The sequence below is a fragment of the Petaurus breviceps genome, unplaced genomic scaffold (genome assembly GCF_028583685.1).
Source record: "Petaurus breviceps papuanus isolate PSGF00001 unplaced genomic scaffold, PetGlider_PUasm1.0 91041, whole genome shotgun sequence".
Classification (NCBI taxonomy): Eukaryota; Metazoa; Chordata; class Mammalia; order Diprotodontia; family Petauridae; genus Petaurus; species Petaurus breviceps.
In genome coordinates this window covers 13,845,290-13,853,367 of record NW_027187400.1, presented here as the reverse complement: position 1 = coordinate 13,853,367, position 8,078 = coordinate 13,845,290, and positions in this window count along the sequence as shown.

Here is an 8,078-nt window from a genome sequence, read left to right as displayed (position 1 = left end):
TTAGATTGTAAACTCCTTGAGGACAGGAACTATCTTTTTTTAATTAATTTTATCCTCAGGGCTTATCACAGTGGCTTTCACAGATTAAGTGCTTAATAAATATCTATTGGATTAAATGGAAAGGAGGAAAAGGATTCATATGTACAAAAATATGGTAGCTATTTTTGTGATGGCAAAAAATTGGAATCTGAGGGGCTGCCTGTCAATTGGCAATGACTGAACACATTATGATATATGATTGTGATGGAAAACTATTACGGTATAAGAAGTGATGAAGTGAATGATTTCAGAAAAACCTGGGAAGATTTGTATGAACCGATGAAAACTGAAGCGAGGTGAACAATTTATACAATAAGAACAATATTGTAAATATATTAAAAGTTGAAAGACTTAGTAACTCTGATCAACACAATGACCTATCCTAATTCTAAACTTTAGGACTCATGATGAAATATACCATCTACTTCCACATAGACAGCTGAAGGAGTCATAATACAAATTGACACATTTTCATCTTTTTATTTTTTCTTTATTTTTCAGATATAGCTAGCCAATGAGGAAATTTTAAAAAAGTAACTATACTTTGTTTTTTCTTTCCTTTTCAATGGGTGGGGGAGCAGAAAGAGAGGGAAATAATTCAACATTAAAAATAAAATAAATGTAAATGACCAAAAATGATTGTATGATTGTGATAGCTGAGGTAGAATGGAGATGAAATCATGGAGATTGAGGAGTGCTTGTGTAGGAGATAATGATTTTACTGAGGTGTGATTTGAAGGAAGCTAGGGATTCTAAGAGGTTGAGGAGGATACAAAAGGCTCCAATAGAGAAACTTGACTTTTTTCTGTAGATAATTTTTGAGTGAGGAAGAGGAGGAACTGTTGTGGCCTCTGGGGAGGGGCCTCAGGGTTTTTCTCCCACCTGGTTGCCTATAGGTTGGAAAGGCTTGGTGCTAGTGTTTTCCTCTGTTGTGTTTAATGGATCCCTATTCATGGGTGAATGAATACTGGAGGCAGAATGGGACAGATTATGTAAGATTTTCAAGGTCAGAACTGCCCAGGTCCAGTAAATGGTGCCCTTAACAGAGTTTGTTAGTAGCCAAGCCTAGTGAGAAACCAGTCTGAGGGAGCTGTCAAGCAAGGAATTGTCCTGCTGCTCCTGGAAAAGATTCCTCTACCTTTTCTCCTATCATTCTCTTCTTAACCTCTTACAATAAGTCTTCCAACTTTAACATTTTAGCAATTCTACTCTCTTTAAAATCAAAACAGGCTTTTTCAATCTTCATTCTCCCTGAGCTGTCTGCAGCATTCGACACTGCTATTTTCTCCCTCCTCTTTGACCTTCTCTTTTCTTTAGGTTTTCAGAACACTGCTCCCTCTGAGTCTCCTTTGCTGGATCCTCTTCCAGATCATGCCCTCTAACCATAGGTGCCTCTCAGGGTTCTGTCCTAGACCCTCTTCTCTTCTCTCATTAGCTCCCATGTATTACCATCTTTATGCTGATGATTCTCAACTTTACCTTTCCTGCCCCATTTTCTCTACTGACCTTCAGTCTCAAATCTCCAACTGCTTTACAGACATTTCAAACTGGATGTCTAGGAGATATTTTAAAGTCAACATGTCCAAAATTGAATTCAATATCTTTCACTCTAAACCTTCCCCCACTTCCTATATTCCCTATTATTGTAGCAGGCAACATCATCCTTCCAATCCCTCAGGCTCACAATCTAGGAGTCATCCTGGTCTCCTCATTCTCTCTCTATGCATTCAAGTTGTTTCCAAGTCCTGTTGATTTCACATTTTCAGCATCTGTTGAATATGCCCTCTTCTCTCTTCTTACACTGTCACCGCTTTAGTGTTGGCCCTGATGATCTCACACCTTGATTATTGCTATAGTCTGCTGGTGAATCTGCCTGCCTCTCTTCCCACTCTAATTCATCCTCCATTCAGCCACTAATGTGATTTTCTTGAAACACAGGTCTGATTATGTTGCCCTTCTACTCATTAAACTGTGGTGGCTTCCTAAGGCCTCCAAGAAGAAATAGATAGTACTCTGTCTGGCATTCAAATCCCTTCATAACCCAACTCTCCCTACCTTTCTTATCTCTCACTTTATTTCTTGACACATAACATTTTGATCCAATGACACTGGCCTTCTTGTTGTCCCATGAACAAGACACTCTGTCTCTTGGCTCCTGGCTTTTATTCTGACTTTCCTTCATTCCTAAAATGCTCTCCCTCCTTCGCTTCAACTACTGATCTCCATCCCATCTTCTACAGGGAGGTTTCCCAAACCCCTGTTAGTTCTAGTTAGTGCCTTCCCTCTGTTAATTGTTTGCTATTTATCCTGTGCATAGCTAGCTTTGTATAGATCTGTTTCTTGTTTTCTCCCTCCTTAGACTGTAAACTCCTTGAGGGCAGGGAAATTTTTTTTTTTTGCTTCTTTTTTATCCCTAGTGCTTAGCGCAGTTCCTGGCACATAGTAGGCACTCAATAAATATTTGTTGATTGATTTTTTTATTGAACATGGTGGAGTGAGTGCTTTGTAGCAATGTGAGGAGCTGTCCAACAGTGAATTGATCTGGCTGCCAAGATACTGTGCTCTACATGCAGGGGAGTATATCCTGGTTGTGAACTTGGGATGAATATTTTGTGGCAACCACTTCAAGTTTAAGCTCGTTCTTCCCAGGGACCAGTTAGAGAGAGGAGAGCTTGCAGTTTCAGAAAGATGTAATATTTCAATTCTTGCTGTATCTTTTGAATAGATATACATCTGTAAAAAAAGTAAAGAAACTCAAGATAAGAAGGTAAGTTAAAATAGGTTGAGAAGAAAAAAGATGGAAGCAACTACTATAGTTGGCCCTTTCTTGGAGTTTTGCTGTGAAAGGGAGAAGAAATAAAAGGTGATAGCCTGAGAGAATAGCATGGTCAAGTGAAGGTTTCTCAGAGTTTGAGTGACACAGGCATTTTTGTAGGTGATGGGAAAGAAGCCAGGAGACAAAAAGAAAATGATCATGAGAGAAGGAGGGGATGATTGGAGAGGTTAGCTCTCAGAAGAGAAGAGAGGGAAAACAACCTTGGCAAGAAGGGCCATTCATTCCTCATAGCCTGGAGTATAAAGGAGATCTGTGTTGGATACATTTACATAAGGTTTCTTGTCAAGGTCATTTAAACCCTAACTAATCCCCAAAGCCTTTAAGTATGAAACAATTACTAGTAGCTAGTTGCAACCAGAAGTTGTTTAAGTGAACTTCAGTACCTGCCGACTCACACACACCTACTTTGTTGTCTTTCCAAAATCTTGACAAGATAATTTACACCCATAATATGGGTTTCCTTGATGAAAATATGAAAAGGGAATAGGCAAGCTTTCAAGTGATAGTCTCTGCCAGAACAAAGTACTGCCTGCTGGTTATATATATAATCCTATTTTAACTGGTGGGTCATTGTTTTATCCTCACCACAGTGACTGTAGGAAACCTTCTCTTGTCACCCACTTCTCAGCAGAGGATTTGGACTTTTTTGTGGTAAAATAGAAGTGCTTTTTTCCTCTCCTTTTATATGCAGTGGCCCCCCTCTGTATAACCTGTCCTTTCCTTTGCTTCAGAAGGAAGAGGTCTTTGTCATGGTAACAGTGATTACACAGACTTGTACTGCTTGAAGGCCAGATATATTATGTTTCACTTCTCCCCCAGGGTTTCCTGATACTCTCAAGAAGGTTAGTGGTATCGATTATCTTTGCCAGTGGTTCAAATCCCTACTGCATTCCCTCAATTTTTGGGTTCCAATGGACTCCAGTTCCATTTAACTCCTCAATAGTCAGATTAGTTTTTACAAAGGAATATTGACTTCAAAGGTAGAGCAAGACACATATAGACACAGCATAGTTCTATTCCTGTATAACAGAGTGCCATCAAGTTCTGAGTACACAATATCCTTGGGCTCGAGTCTCAGTACCTTGCCTTGCTAGGGGCTTTTCTACTGGTCTGGCAAGTAGCATCTGGTCTGCAATCTTGCCTGTAGAGTTGCTATGGCTCAGGTTCTCAGGTCCAGGGACTCAATTGCTAGTGCCTTGACCTGAAAAGGACAAATGAAATAGACCAAAACCCTAATCCCAATTCTTTGGGTCACAGGACCTAAAAGGGAGAGGAGGAAAGTTGCTCTTCCCCTAACCCAGCTCAGTTCATAGGCACATTAGCTGTGAGTGAAGAGGACCTTCAACCCTCTGGACAAAATTGGAAAAAGCACAACCTTCCCAGTCTTATAGTTTTAAAGACATTCCCTATTCTGATTATGTAGTCAATGTAAAAGGCTGCTCTCACTCTTATAGTATGGGAACTCTTTTCCCCAAAGCATGTTCCTGGCACTCCTACATAGTTGCCTCCATATTGGGTGATATGGGCATACATCAAAGCCCTATTACATCACTAAGGTAAACACTTTTACTGGTATCTTTGTATCTACTTGTATCTTTGATCCTCTCCTCTTCTATTTCCTCTAATAGCTTGTACCTGTGATAATCCTCTCCCTCTGTGTAATCTTAAATTTCCCCTATCTATTGACTCCTTTCTTGATGATGACAGATGATGGCTTCCCTCTTCTTTTTTATTTCCATGATAGATTTGATTTCTCTGTCTCCCATTCCTTTCCTCTTTGAACAACAACCCAAAAAGGACATCCTTATAACAAATTTTATTATTTAGTCATTTTCAGCCATGTCTGATTCTTTGTGACCCGCATTTGGGGTTTTCTTGGCAAAAATACTGGAATGGTTTGCCATTTCCTTCTCCATTCATTTTCTACAGGAAGAAACTGAAGCAAAAAGGGTTAAGTGAGTTACCCAGGGTCACACAGTATCTGAGGCTGGATTTGAACTCATGAAAATGAGTCTTCCTTACTCCAGGCCTGGCACAAATATGCACAGTCAAATGAAGTAAATTCCCTCATGGATTTTGTCCAAACATCAATATCTTATTCTGTGTTTTGAGTCTATTATTTTTCTGCCATGATGTGGTAAGTTTGCTTTATCTTTGGTTAATTAGGATTCTGTAATTTGGATTTATGTTTTATAATTCCATTGATCAGAATTCTAAAGTCTTTCAAAGTTTTTTCGAAAAATAATTTTGTCATTGTATAAATTGTTCTCCTGGTTCTACTCTCTTCACTCTGTTTTAGTTCATTTAGGTCTTTGATGTTTACTATGAAACTGTCCATTTCACCATTTCTTATGGCATAATAATATTCTATTTTATTAATATATAATAACTTGCTTAGTCTTTTTCTCCAGCAGGTGGGCACTCCTTCAGTTTCCAGTGTTTTTTGCTAATATGAAAAGAACCACTACAAATATTTTTGAACATATGGGTACTTTTCCTCTTTCTCTGATCTCTTTGGATATATACTTAGTAGTGGTATTGTTGGGACAAAGGTATGCAAAATTTAGTGACATTTTAAACATAGTTCCAAATTGCTTTCCAGAATAGCTGAATGAATTCATAACTCCATCGCTAATGTTCTTGTTTGTCCCTTGGGCTTGAAGAGAACCCAAATGGCATCATGATGTTGGGTCAACATAGAGCTGTTGCTGTGTGTGGTAGAGCTTAATAAGGCTTTACCACAGGTGAGGCACAAATAGTCCATATGAACATTTGGGAGAGAGATATGTCTCTAAATTTGACATTTCACATTTATCTCAAGCTACTGTAATTCTGCTTTGCTCAGAGAGTGTAGTGCCTTCTTAGATGTGGGCATGCTATTCTGGACAATCCTGTGCCAAAGTCTCCTGTGTCTCACAGTTAATAACAAGGTTTTTTAGAGAGACCTTGAGAGTGTCCTTGAATTGCTTCTTTTGATCACCACGTGAGCAGCTGCTTTGTGTGAATTCTCTGTAAAATAGTCTTTTAGGCATACATATGTTTGGCATTCAAACAAATTGGCCCTATTAAAGTTGTGTTCTCTGCGGTAGAGTTTGAATGTTTGGCAGTTCGGCTCAAGAAAGGCCAGGAGGTCTTCATAATCTTCCTAAGAAAATTCAGATGGATGTGGTTCAATTTTCTGGCACAATGCTGGTAGACTCTCCAAGTTTCATAGGCATACAACAATGAGGTCCGTGCGATGGCTCTGTAGCTCTTTGGTTTGGTTGGCAGCCCAATATCTCTTTTCTCTGACATATTCTTTTGGAGCCTTCCAAACACAGCTAGCTCTAGCAATGCATGCATCAGCATCATCATCTATTTGTACATCCCTGTAAAGTATACTGCCAAGGTAATTGACCTTATCCACAGCACTCAATTTTTTTCCATTTGTTATAACTGATGGTTCCACGTATGACTGGTGTCATGCTGGTTGATGGAGAACCTCTATTTTCTTGGTATTAATTGTTAGTCCAAAATTAGCATGTGTCAGAGAATCAATCCATTCTTTGTTGTGTCTCAGCTTCAAAGGTTGCATTGAATGCACAAACATCTGCAAACGAAAAGTCATGCACCAACTCTCCCTCCACTTTAGTCTTGGCTTGTACAGGAATATATATAAGTCAACAGAAGGGAATATATATATATAAGAAACAGAAGGGAAAAGAGAGAATGGAAAGCAGAAGAATGAAGAGGGTAGATTAAAGGAGGGATTAATTTTAATCAAAATAAACTCCTAAAGAGGGAGCTGGAAATGAAGATGAAAAATGTGTAACAAGAGAAGGAGGGAAATATGCAATTAAAATTATAATTGTGAATTTGAATGGGAAGAACTCATTCACAAAATGGAAGAGAATAGCATAATGGATTAGAATTCACCAATCTATTGTTTACAAGTTTACACTTCATAAGTGTAGACAATATAAAATACCTGCCAAAAGAAACCCAGGAACTATATGAATGCAATTATAAAATATTTTTCACACAAATAAAGTCAGATCTAAACAATTGGAAACATATCAGTTGCTCATGGGTAGACCTAATATAATAAAAAGGACAATTCTACCCAAATTAATTTATTTATTCAGTGTAATACAAATCAAACTACAAAAATTATTTAATAGAGCTAGAAAAATAATAACAAAATTCATCTGGAAGAACAAAAGGTCCAGAATACCAAGGGAATTAATGACAAGAAATGCAAGGGAAGATGACCCAGCAATACAAGATCTAAAACTGTATTATAAAACAGCAGTCATCAAAACTACTTGGTATTGGCTAAGAAATACAGTGGTGGACCAGTGGAATAGGTTACATACATGAGACTCAGTAGTCAATGACTAGAGTAATCTACTGTTTGATAAACCCAAAGATTTTGGCTTATAGGATAAGAATTCACTATTTGACAAAAACTGCTGGGAAAACTGGAAAATAGTATGGCAGAAACTAGACATAGACCAACATCTTACACAATATTCTAAGATAAGGTCAGAACGGGTACATGATTTTGACAGAAAAGATGAAACTATAAGCAAATTAGGAGAGCAAGGAATAGTTTATCTGTCAGATCTATGGAGGAGGGAAGAATTTATGACCAAAAAAGATATAGAAAACCTTATGAAATGCAAAATGGATAATTTTTGATTACATAAAATTTAAAAAGTTTTTGTACAAACAAAGCCAATGGAACCAAGATTAGAAAGGAAGCAGAAAACTGGGAAACAATTTTTACAGCTGTCATCTCTGATAAAGGTCTCATTTCTAAAATATATAGAGAACTGTGTCAAATTTATAAGAATACAAGTTATTTTCCAATTGATAAATGGTCAAAGGATATGAACAGGGAGTTTTCAGATGAAATTTAAGCAAACCATAGTCATATGAAAAATGCTTTAAATCACTATTAATTAGATAAATGCAAATTAGAGCAACTCTGTGGTACCACCTTCATCAGACTGGTTAAAATAACAAAAGAGAAAAATAATAAATGTGGGAGAAGATGTGAGAAAATTGGAACACTAATGCATTGTTGGTGGAGTTGTGAACTGATTCAAGCATTCTGGACAACAATTTGGAAATATATCAAAGGGCTATTATATTACATACACTTTGATTCAGTTATGTCTGTATCCCAAAGAGATTATAAAAAAGGTAAAAGGACCCATAT